Genomic DNA, 18,973 nt, shown 5'->3' with positions numbered 1-18,973 from the left:
TAATGATAAAGACGATAGAGTGAATGATAGTGTTATCCCCTGCGTGGTGGACCATGAACGGTATAGTTTACGCGATTTAGAAAATCGCGTTAAACACTGTAATGCAGTTTGTAAACGAGGGGAAAACTGTGCTTTATACAACGCGGCAAACTTCGGTAATTGGCTGGAAGTTTCTTTTAAAACATTCAAAAGGGATAAGAAAAGGGGGAAGGTAAATTCAGCAACTTTTAACACTTGGTTGAAAAACAATTGTAAGATAAAAAAAAATTGGGCAAAAACACACAGAGACTTCTACGACCTCGTCAAGAAGTACCCGCAATTACTGCACTGTTGCCTACCCTTAACGTTCTTCAGAAAAAATAAAAAGCATATTGTAAACTATTTTACAAGTAATTTAGAAGTAGGATTAAAATGGACACATGCTGTGTTTTGCAACTGTGGCCAGTGTGGACCTTGAGTAAAAACCTGTTGATATATGACAAACCAAACAGCTATTTAAATGAGCTAATTTGAATGACAACGAAAAAGCCACTCAGAGTGGCTTTTTACTGTATATATTAAGATGTTAGAAAAGCTATTTAAATGAGCTAATTTGAATGACAACGAAAAAGCCACTCGGAGTGGCTTTTTACTGTATATATTAAGATGTAATAAAAGTTATTTAAATGAGCTAATTTGAATGACAACAAAAAAGCCACTCGGAGTGGCTTTTTACTGTATATATTAAGATGTAATAAAAGTTATTTAAATGAGCTAATTTGAATGACAACGAAAAAGCCACTCCGAGTGGCTTTTTACTGTATATATTAAGATGTTAGAAAAGCTATTTAAATGAGCTAATTTGAATGACAACGAAAAAGCCACTCGGAGTGGCTTTTTACTGTATATATTAGGATGTAATAAAAGTTATTTAAATGAGCTAATTTGAATGACAACAAAAAAGCCACTCGGAGTGGCTTTTTACTGTATATATTAAGATGTAATAAAAGTTATTTAAATGAGCTAATTTGAATGACAACGAAAAAGCCACTCCGAGTGGCTTTTTACTGTATAAATTATAATATATGAATATCAAATAAAGAGAACGTATGAATGATAGTTTTATCGAGTCCAAGTTCAATTATAATAAAAGAAATCAACAGAGGGCGCCATTCATTGGTGGTGAGGTATTATAAACAGAGGGCGGTATTTAATTTTATGATAAGGAGTTCATGTACCGATAAAAAACAGAGGGCGCTATTAACGGGCACTAAGAGATCTGATTTCAATTATATAAAGAAACAGAGGGCGATATTTAATTCTTTATTTAAAAATGCAATCATTTTTATTTAAAGTTTATTAAATAGATGGAATACTTTGGGACGTCACAACTTGGGGATAAGTGCGATCATCATATAATCATCGAGAATGGTTTTTTAGTTTGTGAAACGTGCGGTGAAATAGTCTCACGTTACTTTGATTTTTCGGCAGAAAATGCGCAAGAAGATCGTATCAATTGGTTAATTTTAAAAAGAAACAAAAGAAAAACTGTGGAGAAACTTATTTTGTCTGTTTGTCCAGAGCAAGACTTAGAAGATGTCCAAGAAACAATCAATAAATATAACGAGCTCGTTAATTACAAAACATTGAGGGGAAACGGATGTGTCAAACGGTCGTTAATAGCGGCGTGTTTTTATTATGTAGCTGGAATAGACAAAGAACGAGTTAGAGATTTATTTAAAGTGACTCAAAATCAATTTAATAAAGCACTAAAAAGATACGATGACCACTACAATAAAGGCGGGGCCGAGGGTGTAGCCCTAAGAGGTGAAATAGAGGTATAACTCGGTGGATCGCTTTCATAATGTTTATTTACCGAGAATTTGAACTTGTAAGTTTTTCGATAAGAGATTTTTTTTCTTTTGCCAGCCGTTCGTCTACCCGTTTTTTAACTTCTTTTTCAAAGTCTGTATCGTTTTTAATTTTTTGAAGCTTTGTGCTGGTCTTTGTTCTAATTTTTTGTTTAAGCTCGTTAAATTTTGCGAGCTCTCTCGTAATCAATATAAACTCTTCGTGCGATATATCTCCGTCGTTGATGGCTTGAGACACGTATTCTTCAATCGTGTTAAGTTTGGAGTCTGCTAATATTTTAATCTGGTCGTGCTTTTTCAGCTTGGCGGATAATCGCTTAGACGCGATTCTAAGCAGAATATCTACACCAAAAGCGCCTATAAACGTTCCTTCTAGCACCAATCCAACGGGGGCTGATATAACACCCAAGAGAGCGGGAATACTGACAGCCCCCGCTATAGCCCCCAATCCTTCTAATCCTATCTCTACGTAATTAATAGTGTCGATCACTCTCTTTATTTTTTTATAAGTGCGCTCTCGGTGGTCTCTCTCTTTCAAGATTAAAGATCGAATCTCTTCAATCTTTTTAAGTCTGTACACTTTTGTTTCTTCGTTACTATTTAATCGGAGTACATCTCCAGAAATATCGGGGTATAACGCCTTACCATCTACAATCATGTTTTTAATATAAAAAGATTTTAAAATTAAAAGATCTCCAACTCGATAATGATACCCTCACCCTTGTTGTTGAATACCTGTCCTTTTTCACCGCTGATAGAAAATGTCAGTTTGTCGATTATACCGTTTTTAAGATTTTTGAATCCCTCGGCTCTATCAATATCGGGTTTGCGCGTAGCCACGGGTACGATTTTTAAGATGTCAGAAGGACGACCATTAAAAAAGTTTTCACTCGTACTTATTTGCGGGCAGCGAATAAACAAAAATTTAAACGGATTAACGTCGTAAGACCCCGTATACACCACTTTGGGTACCAGTCTTCCTTTGGGTAAATTGAGTAATCGAGATACTTCTCTGTTCAAGCGCAATTTGAGATTTACGTCGGTTATCACCAATGTCACCTTTTTAGATTCTCTAAATATTCGAAAACTTACCCCGGGTATAGAATTTAAAATGAAATCGAACCAATCGACGTCGTACCACCCCGGTGCTATGATGACCGAACCGGTGACTCCGAGTGGCAACGGCGCTAAATGACTCGGAGGAATAAAATCTAAATCCTCACCCGTCACGATAAGACTTCCCCTTATAATTACCCCTGCTTCCCTACTATCTCTCAACTCGCTCAACTCGCTCGCACCCATTTCTCCTTCAATAAACTTTGAAGCCAATTCCTCACCTTCAAAGATTTTTCTTTCTCTAACATATAATAATCTTACTAAAGATTGAAGCGTATTAAGTTCTAATTCAGTTTTTGGTATTTCTGAAGACATGGCGGCTAAAATCAACCCTCGCCGTTCAGCTATAATAGCTCTTTTTCTTTTGTTTGATTCTAAAACGGATTCTAGTCTATCGTCTTCGTACGCTTTTATAAGATCGTTTATAGTTTTTTGTAAAACATTTTCATCGTTAATTAAAAAGTGGTATGGTATATCGGGTAACAATCGCTCTATAAAATCTCTATCTGGCGTTCTTATGTGTACATCTGAAAGAAACTCCGCGGGTATGGGGGGAGGTTTATCTGTGGTAAACGCGGGTCTCCCATCTATTTGCGTAAACCAATCAATCTCCGTGGCGCTGGAAATATTAAAATATCCGGGGTTAAACATTAGCCTTTTTACGCGTACAGATTTTTGACCGTTTAAATTATCTACGACGTCTTCTAATTTAAACGTCTGCTCATTTTGAAACAAGTGAAACGAATGCATTTATTTTAAAGTCTTTTTATATTAAAACTGAAACTAAAATAATGAGTGATTTTAAGTCGTTAAAAAAGCAGATACAATCGATAGCCGATCAGGTAACGAAACAAGTAAATCAAAATGTAGCCAAGGCAACCGAGCTAAAGCATCAAGCTGCACCCCAAGCAAAGTTTTTAAACAGCACTAAACCCAGTGAACTGGAAGTTATAGTTAATAATACCAACGGGTTTTTAACCTTGTTCCCCGACTTAACCTCAGACTATAAATTGCCTCGCATCACAACGGATGAGGATGTAGATCGTTGGAAATCACACCCCATGTCGTTTTATCAAAATCAGTTAAATTTTGCGATCTACTGCGCTACTACGGGCTGCGGTGTTGGATTCGATCTTTTAAACGCGAGCAACCGTTACGTTTGGGCCATCTTTAACTTTCATTTATATTTTACGGTTAGAAAGATCCTGTACGACTTTGCCGCTCCTTTACCGGGAGATGACGCATTTAAAGCTCTAGACAACAGTTATAATCTCAGAGCATTTACCGATACCTCTTTGTTGTTTGGCATCGATCAAAATAAATCTTTTAAACAGACGAGAGACACAAACTCTAACGGTTTAGGTATAGCTTATTACTGGGACACGTCTTACGTACCCGTACCCGGAAACGATTATGATACAACCGACCTTAATCTCGAGTATAGTGAGTATCGTAAAGATATGATGAGTGGAACTAAAATGGGGTTTGGTCTGGACGATCCACCCAAGGGTTCGGGGCGTTACAGCGATTATACCGTAGCCTTTATCGAACAAAATGAATCGGTACAAAAGGCTTGGTTAGATTTTATACCCGCCAAGAGTTCGTTTACCCCCGCGGGAATCATAAAGATCAACGAATCGATCAGATCTTACGTGTACGCTTTACTCGGTGCGCAGGCTCAAACAAAAACGAGCGTATTATCACCAGGCACCGGATTAGACGCTCAGAGACAATTTAACGTCATCGTTGAAGATATCATCAATGCAGTAGACGACATGGAAACGAGTATCAATCAATTTCAAGACTCTTTGCAGTATGCCAGAACGCCTTTAAATTTTGTCGTGAAACCGGGGTTGTATTTAATTCCATCGGATATGAACTTGAGGGTTGGAACGCACGACGGCTATAACAACAATCTTCAAATCGCTACCCAGATTATGAAAACTGGTTTGGTGCCAGATTTAAACTCACAACCTCAACCGGACGACTCTTTTGATGACACCGATGACGTCGCGCCACCAACACCCCCAGAGCCTATGACGAACGATATTGTATCACCAACACCAACACCAACACCAACACCAACACCATCACCATCACCAACACCAACACCTACAGTTTTAACCCAAGAACCCACGAAACTACAAACTCACCAAGACGAAAAATTATCGTTGACGGTAGGAATATTAGCTATCGTTGGCATGGGTATTTTAGCTTACGAGGCAACGCGATAAGTCACACTCTAATCTCACCAAAAAAAATAAGCCTTACCAACTTTGTGCTGGTAAGGCTTATTTTTTTTGTTTAAACTTGATTACAACTATTACTACCATCGTTTTTGCAGGTACGCAAACACCAAGGCCCCCACACCCAAAAACAAAGCCCACACGTGTTCGGCCAACCACGATACGGACTTACTCAGCGCGTTAAATATCCAACTGAGTACGCTGCCTATGATACCCGGCAGAGCACCCAACGCGCTCACTCCGAGTTTTTGAAGAGCAGATGCAAAATTAGCGAGTTGTTTTGAAATCCACTCTTTGATACCGCCTTTTGGTGTTGGTGTTGGTGTTGGTGTTGGCGATGGCGCGGTTGGGGCACCCACACCTCTCACGCTAGCGACGATGCTACTCACTATCGTGCTGATGGCTAAACTCAAAGCGGCTAAAATACTCACTACGGTCACACCTTGTTCTCTAAACAGAGTTCTAATCTTTTCCGCCAGAGTCGTGTTGTCGCCTAAAATTTTATTAATCGTTTCTTTGATTCTAGCGATCTGACTTTTGAGTCCTCGTTCGTTGGCTTTTGCGGCTTCTAATCTGGCGGATCTTTCAGCGTCTAAGTCGCTCAATTTATCGTTTAACTCTCGTCGTTCTTCTTCGCTGATCCTATGATCACCTAATTCATGTTCGGCATCAAATATCTCTTGGTCTAGTTCTGCGAGACGCGCTAAATTAAGTTCTAGATTACCTCTCAACGTCTGAAGACTTTTGTCTAAACCCTGGAGTTCTCTGTAATTTAATCCTTCTGTTTGAGCGCCGGTGTCGCGTTGTAAATCGTCTATAATCTCGGTTACCTCATCGGTGGCTCTGGGTAGTTCTGTCATGGGGATACTCTCGGGTTGTACTTTTTCGAGTTTATCTTTTAGTTTGGCAAGTAGTGTTGGTTTATAGTCAGCGATTTTGAGGGTGTCGCGAATAAATGCGGTACCATATTTATTTTGTAAGGTACTTAATTTGTAATATATTCTTTGACCACCTCGTCTATAAGATAATGGTTCTCGACCTTTATATGTTTTAACGTATAGATTTCTGTCTTTACCAATTTCAAAATCGTTGGGGTCGATAAACGCGGGGTCTATATTATTTTGTTTGTAAAATGAATCAACATCTTCTTTTATTAGTTCTATAGATAAACTGCTTATTGTACCCGTGCCGAGGACGCTTTCTGTGTCTAGCGGTGGTGTAGTAGTATCAAAGTCGTCATCTACATTGGTCTCTGCTACATCATCATCGTCATAATCATCTGTTCTTTCGTAGTCTGGATCATAAAATCCTCCCTCATCCATTTATTTAATAAACCTATTTAAATTATGCCGTTTTCATTATACTGCCCGGTAGTATACCCTGTGTCACCAACCAATTTTGCGTGGCCAGAGCTCCACTTATAATGCCCGTCAATTTAGCCGCATCTTCTACGCTTAGTTTGCTCAAATCCGGCGCTTTCATTTTGAGTAGTTTAGCTCCTACCATGGCGTATCCCATCACCAGACCCGATATGACGGCTCCGTGATAAATCGTATTAGCTATTCCGTTGGTGTCAAAGTTACTCATCGTTTTTAATATAACAGTTTTTAAATTGCTGTTTATTCCATGTCTAGCGTTTTGGGGGCGCTGGGTGTAGTGGGTTGCGTGACTACCGGCACTGGCTGTACAACCGGCGCAGTTGCCTTACTTTTTAGTACCAGCAGCCCCACTCCTATTATGGACGCTATTGCACCCCACATTGCCCAAGAGTTGTAGTCTGGTGAGCTCGTAGCTTCGTCCGATGTTACGTCCATTTTTGCTAATTTTAATTTCATCTGTCTATTGTGCTCGGCTAAAGCTTTACCCTGCTGTATTCGTTTAGGATTTTTAGTCTTGGTCACTCTCGTTACCGTCGGTGACGACGTTGTTTTTATCGGTTGGGGCGTCTCTGTCTCTGCTGGTTGAGCTGCAGGCGTTGCTGTCGCTGCTTTCTGATCTTCCATTTATTATATTAGGTTTATTAAATTTTAAATGTTTTGTTGTGATTATCGTAGCAACTAGGGGTGATATAAAAGTTCCGTACTTGTAACAAACGTCGCTCAACATACCAGCCATACTCGCGCTTATAATAGGATCGGAACTCAAGTCGTTGGTGAGTTCTTCTTCAGAATCTATAGTGACGTTATAGCCTAAAACTTGTACGGGTGTAACCACAGCTAACACTCTCGAAAATAGACTTAAAGTGTATTTACCAACGGTTTTAACAATTTCATTTCCAAATTTAGTTTCGTACAGATGATACAGCTTTTCGAGTTCTTTACTGTCAAGAGCTTCGATTTGTTTAACGGTGTATTCCTTTCCCAAGTACTTTCTAGAGTTTCCAGCTGCTACGACACCGCACAAACGATCTTTATGTTCTGCGTTGTGATCTTGTTCGTTTGTTAAAGTCAGTTTTAGGTCTTCCATTTAATTAGAAAGGAGTTTAATTTTGTTGTGGCTGTTGCAACTTTGTTACAAAGGCAAAGGTACTCGTAGGTGTAAAACGATAAATTAATCGATATGACGATAATAGCCAAAAACTGCAAATACTCGAATATTGCTATCATTTACTAACAGCAAAATACATTTTGTTGACGTTTGTTGATTAACAAATTGTAACGCTTGTGTAGTTTGTTGAATAGGTTGCTACTAAGCTAGTTATTAATTGTTACTCACCTAGTTATTAATTGTTACCCACCTAGTTATTAATTGTTACTCACCTAGCTATTAATTGCTACTCACCTAGCTACTCAAGTAGCTCGTAACTAACTGGAGGTTCGGTGTATACGACCAATTTACTATATTTCACATCTCTCAAACGTCGTTTTATATAATCTCGTTCTTCAATGGGTACGACGTCATTTTCGTCTAACGCTTGATCAAACGATGTTTTATCTTTGCAGTAAAATAAAGCCAACCAGGCCGTGTTTTCTCTATAATCTTTTAAAACGCTGTTGTACTTTTGGGTCAGTAACCAACAGCTGTGATTTACGTGTCTTCCGCTAAACGCCATCTTGCTTAAAGCGCACGTCTTTTTACGATATTTAATCTCTTGATCCGAAGAGCAATCGTCCACGATAAACAGCGTGGCAACACCTTCGAATATTTTACTGTAAAAATCGATCGCTTCGTTGAGCGTCATCTTGTACAATTCCGGATCGCAGAGGTATACCTCGAGATCTGCTTGAATCCACTTTCTTTCGATGTACGTTTTGTTTTTAAATATGGTAGGGCAAATGATGACTATCGCTTCAAATGTATTTTTATAGTCTGACTCTAACAGATCCAAAATCCATTTGGTTTTACCCGAATTTGTTTTGCCGACGATTAAAGCGCAATGCGGTTGTGTCATTTTAACTTAACAGAGATTTAAAATTTCCGTCTTCCAAGTTCAATTGAGCATCCATGACTAAAAATACGTACATCGTGAGGTCACCTTGACTTTCGGCTTCTCTGTTAAATTGAATGTTGATGCCTCCTCCGTCTCCGAGTTTCCTACCGGATCCGTGAGCGGAATTGTCGTCGTTACTTCTAAAATCGAGCCACAGACCGTACTTGTCTTTTAGGTAGTCTCCGAGGTCAAAACCCGTCAAATTTAAGTCTTTAGCTACTCCGTGCCCGCTTTCGGTATCGCTGTCTCCAAAGAACTTGCTAATTTCATTCCAGTGTTGATACTGAAACATGCCTTGACTGTAGAGTTGATTGGGTTTACCTTCTACGGTCACCGATGTTTTGGTTATTTTTGGATTGTAAAATCGCTGCGGATTTTTGACCGCGGGATCTTTAAACAAAAACAAAATACCCTTGAGACTCCTGATGGGTTGATTGACGCTGACGTTCCAAAGCGTGTCCGATTTGTTGACGGATCTAACTTCTAGCGAGTGGATTTTATCAAACAGATATTGCATTAACCCCTTGTGTTTATTCCTGATGGTGATAGCTAGGTCTCTGTTGGTCACCACTTCGTATTCGAGAGACAAGTCTGAGATAGAATACATCGCCGCCGTATCTGAACTGTTGACTACTTTTTCGTGATCGTTAAACTTTATCTCGTACGTCAGAGGTTGTTTTAAACCGCTGGGGTAAAAAGGGTGATGCGAAGTCAGTATGTCAATGTCTAGGGGAATACAATATCTGTTACCATAGGCATCCGCGATAGCCTGATCTTTACCGCTGTTGGCGCCCGCGTTAGCATCTCCAGCCCCAATTCTTAGTTTAGACACGTTTTCTTTTTCTATGCCCGAGTACGCCATGTTTCGAGTTGCCGAGCTGTTGATCCAATTGTCTTTAAAGTTGTGGTACACGTCGGCGTGACGATAACTTATAATTTCGTGACCTTGAAGCCTGACGCTGATTTCGCTGACTAAATTTCTGGCCAAATTACCAAAAATGGTTCTATTGTCGTCGCTTCCACCGTCGAGTTCTAAACTAAAAGCTAATTTACAAGTGCCGGGTACGATCACGTCGTCTACGCCCAATTGAGGAAACTTAACTCTCAGCGTTTGCCCCGCCGATATACTACTAGGATTGTGGGTAATGACCACCTCTTTTCTCTCACCCTTGATAGATCTGGGTATTTTTAATAGCCTGCTGGGATTGAGCTTTTTTCCATACGCATTCATTTTATTTATACGAGTTTTAAATTTAAAGGTATCTGTAAGCCAAGAAACCCACCAAAAGCGTTCCTCCCGCGATAAACACCAGTTCTCTTTCTATTTGTTGGTCGCTAGGCTTGTAAAAATCTTGGAGTTTGGGTTCGCGTTGCAGTCCAACGGGTAGTTTGGTAGATTGTCCACTCACCTCGTTGTAGTAACGCAACGCTCGGTCTACGTTGGAAAATGTTTCTTTAGAGGCATTTTGTTTTCTGATACGTTCGTTGAGAAAATCTAGATATTTCGTTCGTTCTCGTTGCCACTTATCTTTGGCGGCCGAGAGTTGTTCTATCGCTAAATCGTGTCTCTTACGCTCCTCGTCGGCATCACTCTGTTTCAGACTTGAAAATAAAAAGTTTGAACCCGTAAAAGCTAAAGCGTTGACGATCGCGCCTCCAACCATCATAGCAAAGCCAGACATATTATTATTATAAACGTCTTTTATATTAAATAATATGCAAACATTATCTAAACTGTATTATAGCCCGAGCGGTTATTGGAGAGGTGAAAGCGCCGTCGACCATTTACACGATAAAACAAAAATCGATAAAAAAGTAATCAGAGATTGGCTTAAAAAACAAGCGATCTGGCAAATTTATCTACCGGGTCCCGCGTATGTACCCAGACCTACGAGTACATCGCAAGAGTTTGAAACACCAAACGATTTTCACCAAATGGATGTGCTATACCTACCCTGGGATAAAGTAAAACGCAAGACTTATAAATACGCTTTGACGGTTGTCGACGTTGCGAGTCGATACCACGAAGCAGAACCTTTGGTTTCTAAAACGGCGGATTCTACCCAGGATGCTATCGTCAAGATTTACGCGAGATCGCCTTTGAGTTACCCTAAAACGTTGAGAGTAGACGCCGGTACCGAATTTAAGGGCGCATTTAAAAAAAGGATGACCTCAAAAAACGTCGAGATTATCGTCGGCGAACCCGGAAACCACCGATCGCAGGGTATCGTAGAAAGATTTAATCGAACGCTAGCCGAGAGACTGTTTGGTCATCAGTACGCTCAAGAAATGTTAAATCCCGAGAGTAGAAACACGCAATGGGTCGAGCGATTACCCAGCGTGATCAAGGCAATAAATGACGAAACGACGAGATTAATAGCTAAAGCACCGTCAGAGGCGGTTAAACTAGAACAGGTCCGGCAATCGCCGGCTAACCCCGTTAAAACAAAAGAGCAACAATTACCGCAAGACGCCATGGTTAGATATTTATATTACCCGGGCGAGCAAGAGGGTGGAACTTCGAGAAGAGCCACGGATCCCATTTGGAGCGTAGACATCTTCAACGTGGAAAAAAGAACGAGTCAATTTAAAATGATTAACGGTAAAAAAGTCACGACGGGTCCTACTCTTTATTACCTTCAAAACGGCCCAAAAAGGAGTTTTGTGAGACAAGAGCTTCAAGTCGTACCCGAGGACACGCAATTACCGCCGTAGTGACCAAAAGCCAGCGTGTTTATACCGTCCGGTAAAATGTACCTCTTTGTGTCCAACGGGCTCAACGATAGTTTATTTTGAGATACGGTGTAAAGGATGTGATTTTCCGACCTAATGTGAGTCATGGTTTCATAATGAGATTTCTTGTTTAAGATGCAGTTGTAATAGTGTCGGTGTTTTAATTTCTTAGAGGTGACCGATTTTGTGACACCCTTGGCTTTTTTCAGGTTGATGTCAGCGGTTAAAATGGAGTACATTTTAGGTCTTATGCAAACAACTTCTTTGACTATTTTACCTCCAAACTCGTCTTTAAATTTACCGATCACTTTCTTATTGGTTGGGTCGTACAAAGGATGATCCGTTGGATAATTCGAAAGGTCGTAGTGTTGCCCGTTTTGCTGCATATCTTTGTACACGTCGTCAGTGTGCACTACGAGTACCAAACTGTCTGTATCTGTGTACATCAAACTGATTTTATCTTTGTACTTGTCTTTCAAATGGTTGTAATAAAAATCGTACATCAGCGTCTTTGAGAGATCCAAGATACTCACTCCGCAATAGATCGGTTTGTTTAACACGGTTTTAGTCTTGTACATTTCGACAAATGACAATTTGCATTCTGAAAATGACGTCGTCGTTTTGTAGCTCGGTTTCTGTATAATTTTTTGGTATTTATCTCGATCGTCATCGTTATTGTCTCTGAGCAGGTAACCGTCAATCCTGTTTCTGACGTTTTCCATCGTCTTACCAAACACGCTGTTATTCATGAGTTTAAAAAAGTCTTTCTCAAAATCAGAGGTCGCTTTTGTTCGGAGTTGCGTGTTTTTGTCTATGTAAGATGCCATCCAAGGCGCTTGTTTAAATTGCAGCACTCGATGTACCTTTTTAAGTTTCAAGCCGAGTTTGAGATACAACTGCAACGTGACGTAGTGCAAAACATATTTTTGTTTAAGATTAAGGGTACACGTCAATTTTTGCACGTTGCTACTAGGTTCGGTATCCAATAACTCGTTTTGATAATCAGACATCCATTCTTTTGGTATGACGATATTTTCTGGCGCTAGGGGATAATCATTGTGCAGGTCGTGGAGATTGTCCGGGTAATCGAGGTCTACTTCGAAGCAGTAACCGGTGTTTGACGTTTTCCTGAGAGATAATATCTTGGACTCGGTAAATGTTTTTGTAGACGCCCATTTAAAGTCTTTGTACGGCAGGTATTGACTCATGGCCCAGCCGTACAGATTGTTTGCATCGAGGTAGGTGATGTAACTCGACGGCTCGTTTGGATTATGGTCTGGTAGGTATTTGTTGTTGGCTTTGTGGTATCTCATACCACCCACGCTCGAGATACCACCTCTTTTTGCCTTTTCAAAAAATAAATGTTTGTCTACGTCTTGCAATAGTTCGAGTTTAACTTCCGAGTGTTTTAACAAGGCATCCCAAGACAATCCTGGTGCTGTATAGTAATTAGCCGGATCTAACGCGTAGTTTGTAATACACGTTTTCCTAAAGTTTTCAAATACGCATGCCAGTAATAACGTGTCGGTAGTGACGTACAAATCGTGATATTCCCCCATGTTTTTAACTTTAAACTCGTTCCACGTCAGTTTAGCTCTGTCGTAGTCCTCTCGCGATATATTTTCGTCTTTTAGGCTGCTGTAAAATTGTTCGATGGGGGGTAGGCTGGTCTCTTGAAATCTGTCAAACGAGTCCATGTATTCATACGGATAAACTCCTTTTTGTAACAACGAGTCGATATTTTGACGATTAAAATGTTCTCTGAGTAGTTTAAACGACTCTCTCGGACAAGCTTTAGATAATCTATCCAACGAAGACGCCATAAAATTAAACGAGTCTATAAATCGCATATTTCCGATCGAAAACGAAATATACTTTTCCGAATTTCTAGCGATAACTTGTATTTTCTTTTCGTCATCGTACTCTGAAATACTCTGCATGATCAAGTGAGCGTCGTAATTTTGCAGATTGTGAAAGACGACTGGTATGGGGGTAAAACCTGGTTTAACTTGTAATTTTAGATTGCAGTAGGCGTGCGCGGCACCTCTATATCTACCCGTGACATGGCAGTGATCTCTCACCTTTCTAAATTTGTTGATTTTCTTTTTGCATTCGAGGCATTTAGACTCTGTAAATCCATTTTTGTTTTCGTACTGATGTTCTTTTATTTGTTTTTCTGTTTTTGGTTTTTTGGGTTTCTGGCACTGACAGTTGCTCGAGTAATTGGGATAAATTGGTTTCTCGCAAATCCAACACGTGTTTGTTTTATCATGATGTTCTTTAGCTCGCTCGTTAAATTTCAGGGGTTGGGGTTTTTTAAATATGCAATTTATGTCGCTTTGTATTTTTAACATTTTATTTACAAACTTTGATACAGCATCTTTACCTCTATAAGTCTCTTGATACGCATTGGTGCCGTCGCATCTAACTACTACCAACGAGTAACCGCTAGCTTTGTGAATGTTTGTCTTTTGCGTGTTGTTCTTTTTATCGTCCGAGTTTTTTTCTAATATCGATTCAAAGTCGGCGTAAACTACAAACGGTGCTTTTTGTTTAAACCTGTAGTTTTTAAATTCTAATGTTGGCACATCGTTTTCGTCGACTATCCACTCGTTATTTACATATTTTTGCTTAGCGGTAGGAAATACAATCTTTGACGGATGTGTATCTATACCGTTACAATCGGCCATGTGTCTATCTAATTTTACTTGCGTTCTATAATGACTCAGGCACCTTCGACAAAAATATTTCTTACTTTTATCTTTTGTAACGTTGTGAATCAATCTCGAAAAGTTATTTATCCAGCAGTAGTGATGCTTGTCGCCCTCAGAAAACAAAAACAGATCGATAGGTCGTGACTCTGGTTTGTAGTTTTTAGACACGTATAACGGATATATTTCCCCCTCATAACCGTATACGTTTATCGTTAAATTATTTTGTCTTTCTATCTTTGGTATCTGGTCGATCGGTGTTGGAAAGTCTACGCCTTTAAATTTGAGTCCGTCGTCTTTGGTGTATACAACAGGTTCTTCTTTATGAATTTTATATTTAGGATCGTTTTTTATGTTATTTTTTACTTTATCCGTATACAACCCAAGAGCAGCTCTCAAACACCATCTCAAACACTCGTCGTCTTTGTTTTTAATGTTAATCATCGCCGTTTTCTGTTTGATACATTTTGGTAGGTCAATATAAGAACTACCTCTCACAGGGTTAAACCTGTTGATGTTGATATACAACGCCATTATCTTTTTTAAAACCCAACCCGATCCTTGATTCGTATACCTTTCATCCTTTTTAAATATCTGGTCGATGTCTTCTTTTAAAACCTGTTTTATTTGACTTTGATTTAAAACGACTCTCTGATCGGTAAAATGTGTAGCTTCGATCGTTTCGATCGTACCATCGGGTTTGGTTTTTTCGTATTTTATTTTGATTGTGAGCTCCATTTTTAAACCTCTCAGCTCTCTCAATTCTGACTTGATTTTATTTACAATTTGATCTTTGTGCGTATCAAAAAACTTGACTAAATCGTCGTTAAAAAGTCTAGGAATCAGTTCCCAGTTTCTAAAGTTATTTCTAAATCTCCTCGTCGCTCTAAACTCAGCCTCTTGAAAATACTCGGGTTGCCTAGAGTTTTGAATCGCCGAGAGTAAATCTTTTTTCAAAAATCGACCCTTATAACCCGACGGGTTATATTCTAGATCATAATCGTCTACAATCTGTTTGAGCTCATGTAGCTTCTTTTTCCTCAAGTTTCTAAATTGAGCTTCGTATTTTTTTATCCCGTTGATGTAGACTTTACGCGTAAGAGCAACATTTTGATCGTACGGTACATTATATCGCTGGACGTAATCGCGCAGCGTGGCTTTATTCCATCTAGAAAATCCCTTAACGATTGGCCTAATCATATCCATCATTTATATATATCAATATAATTTTTTTAAATTTTTTTAAGAGGTCAGACTTTTAGATTTACAAGCAATCAGACTCACCAGCTGGTGAGAGACAGATCTTCTAGACGAGAGATAATGGGCCCCGGTTTTGGCTTGGGGCTGAGATATCGGGAGGGGCGGGTGGGGTGGGGGCGTGGTCAGAGGGTGGGGGAAAGGGGGAGGGGTAAAGTCTGGTACCTGCCCCTCTCCCCATTGGCCCTGTACTACCCCCAGACCTATGGCAAAGTCTGGTATCCGCCCTTCTCCCCTACTAAGTATTTAGGCTACTCACTGAGAAAACATTGAAATTTTCAGACTAGTCCCATCTAGCCCCACTAGTGTGGCCGTCGGTATGCTCAGCGCAGTATACCGACGGCCACACTAGTGGGGCTAAGTCCCATCATGCTCATGGAAATCGATAAGTATTAAACGCCTACGGTTTGTGCACAGTCACTGAGTCAGCACAGACAGTCATCAGGCATGTGGGGCCGGTCTACTCCTAGAACTATGAGGCTCCGCGTGAGCGGAGCTCCGCTCACGCGGAGCCTCATAGTTCTAGGAGTAGGGCCGGTCATGTGTGTCAGTGCAGTCAGCCTCACACAAGTGATGGCCAGATTAAATAACCTCCTAACTTTCCTGACACGAAATTTTCGGCCTCAATATTTCACAATTATTGTCTTGATGGGGATGGGTACCTGTAGGGTGGGTTGAAATTCATAAAATGTTCATAAAAGTGTGAATTTTACCATGTTCACTCCGTCTATAACCTGATAACACGTCGTCCCGTCTCTAGCTTTATCCTTGCCGTCGAATGAGGGCGCTTTAATTCTCTTGACCTACTTTTGGGTGGCTGGGCAACCTCGTGCCCCGTGGGTACGATCTTGCAGCGCCATGTTGTTTCCCAACATGCCTTGCGCGATCGTAACCCCTGGGATTGTGTCATTTAAATGTGCCAAAATATATGGCACATTATAAATAATAAGGGCTGCAGTTTATCCGTTTTACGTGCCGACGCCATCTTTAAAATGTTAAAAGTTGTGATTTTGAAGAATCAATCCTTTCAAACACAACGTTTGGACGTTGTGTTAATTAGCAATTAAAGATTTGTATTAAATGTACATACCCGTTTCTTGCCTTTACAACCACATACTCTTATAAGAATCTTATAAGAATCTTATAAGAATCTTATAAGAATGTTGTGAGAATCTTGTAAGAATCTGAGAACCTTCTTATAAGAATTTTATAAGAATCTTATAAGATTCTTATAAGTATTTTATAAGCAAATTAGTAAGATCTTATAAGATCTTATCTCATGCAGTACCTGCTTGAGATGTGTGTGCTCCATGTCAAAGGTAATGTGCAACTTGTCTGTCGGCACCATGATGAATACTGGAGAGCTGTCTCTGCTTACCAGTTTGGCAAGCACATGATTGCCATCTCAAGAGCATGACCCTTTCTGCTGAGCCAATGAATGGGGTCTCATTATTAAATGCCGAGGTGGAGAAGTACCCACACCCACTGAAAGATCATCGCCCTCATCTGTACAATCCCATCACTGGCCAAATCGCCTCCGCTGATGTGAATGTGGCGGATTCAATTTGTGATTGGAGAATAGGGCAAAGCAGTTGCCCTGACGGGTTCTATTAGGCTTAAACGGTATTTTGGTATTACCGGATAGTCACTGATATTTTCTAATTCCGATTATACGACTAATGATTCATGAACACCGTAACACCAGTGAACTCGGTATGGAATTTCGATACTGCTGTACTCTTCCTAGTGTTCAGAATCTTTGCAAAAGTAATTCAAACAGAAAGGCAAACAATAAGTTTGATTCCATTCTCTTTGTGGTTCCAGGCATCCAGTTTCATGTCGGCATTGTCAATTGCTGTTGTAAGACGCAATTGTCAACTAGAAAACCTGATACTTCAGCTGCAGTACCGCAAAGGCCTTTGAAGTTCTGCTAACACCGCCGTGTTTGCGGTTTTTAGCTGTTTCGGTGTACACACCGAAACAGCTCTTGTTTTTGGCTTTTCCGCTAAAAAGCGGAAAAGCCTTTCTTTTTGTTCTCATTTTTTTTCTATCTTCTTCTTCTTCTTCTTCTTCTTCTTCTTTTTGTCGCCAAAATCCCATAGACTTTGTACACGTTTTTTCTCAGTGCCACTTTTGGCATTAATCTTTGTCATACACCATTCAAAGTTAGCATAGTCATAGTCCTTATAGCAGAGATGTGCCCGGAAGAGTGACGTCGTGATGACGTCATCGACTAATTTATAATAGATTTTTGAATATTTAATTTTTCCCATAGACTTTGTACACAAAATTTAAAAAAAAAATGTCGGTTTTCAAAGGACATTTTTGACTCTTTGCCAGTAATTCATTTACACCAAACTTTGTTAAAGCAAAGACCCTAATTCAAACGACATTGTGTAATGATGACGTCATGATGACGTCATCAGGTGTTTATTTATTGGCAATTAAATTGTGACACTTTTGATATTTAAAAATGCATAAGAAATCAACCGTACGCGTCCGCAGCATTCTGTTGCCGGCAAGTGGTAGAGTAGGTCGAGGTCTTTATTTCTTTCAGTGTGCGTGAAATCACGTGACCCTTGCTTCCGGTCGAAAAAGGCCAAAACCGGAAGTGGCTTATTATTTAAAAGTGGTAATAGATATGAACTTGCTTTCAACGGTGTTAGCCTCTTGGCTAGTAGTATTCTTGAAATCATCTACCAATGACGTCATTTAACTTTCGAGCGCCCTCTAGCAACAGGTTGCAAATTTTCAAAAATGTATTTTGAATAGATGTCTGTGGCGAAGTTTGTCGGAATCGCCTAAATATTGGTGTGTATGATGACCTTGAGCAACTTAAGATGTGTGCGAAGTTTTAGGCGTATGACGTCATCAGACCGGAAGTTCTGTTGAAAAGACCTTTCCTTTTTCAAAAATTGCTGACAAATCAATCCGTACAGATATAATCTTGAATTGCCCATTAAATGACAGCGTAAACATTTGCCTCAACAGTGCCAAGTTCCCAGCTTGTAAAAATGTTCACACAGTTGACGCGGCGTGGGCAAAAAATACCCTTGCGCAAGTTGCGGCAGATAGCTTTAAACCATGCATAGTTCTTCCACATGTATAGCACGTACACGTGGCTTTGAAACGTCGTACAATGTACATTACGTCCCTTCATTTTCGCCAAAAGAGGGCAGTTCATAACTTTAACGGTTGTATTAGCTGTGCAAGGCAAGGCAGCGTAAAACGAGCGGGCAGCATCTTATTAACACTTTCACGGGATCAAAAGGATAGCGCGTTTGCAAAACAAAATAACGGCACACCGTATTAAGTGAATGACCCACCATTCGCCAATCAGTAACTTTAATGATTGTACGGGCGCACAGGCTAAGCTATGCAAGGCCTCGTTAGCCTGAACTGAACACTTTCACGGGATCAAAATAAGGACAGCGCGTCCCCCAAAAAATATAGCGGCACACCGTAAAAAGTGAATGGCGCCCCCATTCGCCAATCAGTAGACTTGTCTCAGTGATTTTTGTTCTGCCTTAGGGGAAGGGCAAACAGACAGATGTCGTTCCTTTCTTAGTATACATGTAGATGCCAAATCAGAAGCCATGATGATGTCATAATGGGATCCAGTGCATCATC

At 40.0% G+C, this 18,973-nt stretch overlaps 1 protein-coding gene across 3 annotated transcripts in view; it reads right to left on the bottom strand.

Annotated features, from left to right (window-relative positions):
- LOC119724093 (pectin acetylesterase 8-like) overlaps nucleotides 1-16,846 on the bottom strand; it is a 30,268-nt gene extending 13,422 nt beyond the window's left edge. The window contains exon 1 of one of the 3 annotated variants that reach the window (XM_038195018.1): nucleotides 16,632-16,846. The gene's annotated coding sequence lies outside the window, so the exon portion shown is untranslated. Of the gene's footprint in view, nucleotides 1-15,747; nucleotides 15,816-16,056; nucleotides 16,157-16,631 lie in introns of those variants that run through there. The other 2 variants (XM_038195003.1, XM_038195010.1) reach the window with 2 other exon arrangements.
- Between the last annotated feature and the right edge of the window lie 2,127 nt (nucleotides 16,847-18,973).

Source organism: Patiria miniata, unplaced genomic scaffold (assembly GCF_015706575.1).
Source record: "Patiria miniata isolate m_02_andy unplaced genomic scaffold, ASM1570657v1 HiC_scaffold_1, whole genome shotgun sequence".
Classification (NCBI taxonomy): domain Eukaryota; kingdom Metazoa; phylum Echinodermata; class Asteroidea; order Valvatida; family Asterinidae; genus Patiria; species Patiria miniata.
This window is presented reverse-complemented; position numbering and strand designations above follow the sequence as displayed.